The sequence below is a fragment of the Gobio gobio genome (assembly GCF_949357685.1).
Source record: "Gobio gobio genome assembly, chromosome: 17".
In the NCBI taxonomy this organism is placed as follows: domain Eukaryota; kingdom Metazoa; phylum Chordata; class Actinopteri; order Cypriniformes; family Gobionidae; genus Gobio; species Gobio gobio.
Genome location: NC_137110.1, coordinates 135,001 through 137,500, shown reverse-complemented (window position 1 = coordinate 137,500; position 2,500 = coordinate 135,001). Strand labels below are relative to the sequence as shown.

Sequence of the window (2,500 nt, the reverse complement as noted above, 5' to 3'; positions counted from 1 at the left end):
TATTTAACACAGGTATGTGTATTTAACACCGGTATCTGTATTTAACACAGATATGTGTATTTAACACAGGTATGTGTATTTAACACAGATATATGTATTTAACACAGGTATGTGTATTTAACACAGATATGTGTATTTAACACAGGTATGTGTATTTAACACAGGTATGTGTATTTAACACAGGTATGTGTATTTAACACAGGTATGTGTATTTAACGCAGGTATGTGTATTTAACGCAGGTATGTGTATTTAACACAGATATGTGTATTTAACACAGGTATGTGTATTTAACACAGGTATGTGTATTTAACACAGGTATATGTATTTAACACAGGTATGTGTATTTAACGCAGGTATGTGTATTTAACACAGATATGTGTATTTAACACAGGTATGTGTATTTAACACAGATATGTGTATTTAACACAGGTATATGTATTTAACACAGATATATGTATTTAACACAGATTTATGCATTTAACACAGGTATATGTATTTAACACTTGTACAGTATATGCATTTAAAACAGGTATGTGTATTTAACAAAGGGATATGTATTTAACACAGGTATGTGTATTTAACATGGTATGTGTATTTAACACAGATATATGTATTTAACACAGGTATATGTATTTAACAAAGGGATATGTATTTAACACAGGTATGTGTATTTAACATGGTATGTGTATTTAACACAGATATATGTATTTAACACAGGTATGTGTATTTAACACAGATATGTGTATTTAACACAGGTATGTGTATTTAACACAGGTATGTGTATTTAACACAGATATGTGTATTTAACACAGGTATATGTATTTAACACAGGTATGTGTATTTAACACAGGTATATGTATTTAACACAGGTATATGTTATTTGGAAACTGTAAGCTCAGTTTAACAACACAAGCACCTTTTAAATATAATGCCATAAAAGTATTGTTGGTATAAATATATATGCATATTTAGTCCTCTAATGTGTTTGAATATTTCACCAGTATCAGCACAGGGACTTTTCACCATCACTCTTGTCTATGTTTGCAGAACTTGCATCATTGAGCCAGTCTTTATGTCTTTAGAGACAAGTGACAGAGTGTCTTTATGAGTGAGCAATTGAACCAATAATGGAACTGATTAGTCAAAAAAAAACATTGATTAATTCAGAAAAGAACCAAGTTGCTGAAACTGATAATTGCTCTCTGGACACAGAAGGATTGCATTGGTGTTTGATTAAAATCTGTCTGGAATATGTGATTGTGGCTGTCAAGAATAAGCATAAACATTCTGCATTCGCATTTTGTTGTGTGGATCATTCATCGCAACATATAACCTGATTCTCATGTTTAAGAATCTGCTTGATAAATAATGTATGCTACAGCCATGCTTTACAAGCAATTGTAATCAATCTTTTGGCCTTTAAACATCTTAAAATGCACATGTAGACCCCCCCCCCCCCTGCTTTCCTCATACTGAGGGTTATTCTCATACTATACTCATTTCTGTTGTTGTTCTGAAGGAACCAAATTATTTATTGATGAATTATTTATTAATGATTCAATTGACAATATATTATTAAATATTTATTTTTTAATTTTATTAATTCGTGAAAATACATACTTTTGAAAATAAATAATTTTGATTGAATAATGATGTTGATTCTATTTGATTGGAAACATTAGCAGCATAATGCTCACAGTAGCCCTCAAGTAACTGCTTTATAATTATGTACATTTTCTATAAAGTAAATAGTGTTTGTTTGTTTTGTTTAGAAATGCTCTGCATTGCTTTCGCAATGGTGTATTGCTGCCAACAAAGCTGAACTGGACAAAACCTTATTTTTTACCAGCTGACAAGTCCCGGGTCACCTGATCAATCTGTGCTGTGATTGGTGTGAGCTATTTACAAGCGGTCTTCCATTGGACAGCTGAACCGTCATCGGGTCAAGGGCGGGACTTGTCGTACCTCCTTTCTTTCCACTTGAGCTGTCAATCAAATGCTTGTTTTCAGTGTGTGGAAGCTTAGAAATGGAATAAACCAGTAGAATGGTATGAAAGTTTAAAGTGGGCGGAGAAAAGCTGGTTCTAAATAATAGGCCTACTTGTTGTTTAATTTCTCAGCTGTGTGTTTTGAATCTAGAGCCTGTTTTTCAGGATCGTTATTTATGTGTAAAGTATTGCCCAGATCACTGATGCCTGTTACTTTTCTCCGCGCTGGGCGGTTTGGACTAATCACAGTCGTTTGTGAATTTTTTTTAAATTATTTTACAGTGATGGCGCAGAGTAGATTTAAATGTGCTTGCCAACTACTAACTCCTTGCAATAACGTATATAATAGATTACACGTTTTAGTTATTGTATGATTGCAGAAAGTCAGAAAGCGTCATGAGGAGTGATTTTGGCCAAGAGGAATGCGGTGTTTGGGCCACCGAGCGCCCCCTGCCGGGCAACCGGGAACAACACGCGCTGTGGAGAAGAGGAGGAGGAGAGGAGGAGTGGA

At 34.1% G+C, this 2,500-nt stretch overlaps 1 protein-coding gene across 2 annotated transcripts in view; it reads left to right on the top strand.

Moving 5' to 3' along the window:
* Positions 1–2,468: 2,468 nt before the first annotated feature.
* The window catches only part of acvr2ab (activin A receptor type 2Ab), a 39,813-nt gene continuing 39,781 nt past the window's right edge, over positions 2,469–2,500 (top strand). Inside the window, exon 1 of one of the 2 annotated variants that reach the window (XM_079839973.1) lies at positions 2,469–2,500. This exon is cut by the window's right edge and continues 795 nt beyond it. The gene's annotated coding sequence lies outside the window, so the exon portion shown is untranslated. The other variant, XM_079839974.1, reaches the window with a different exon arrangement.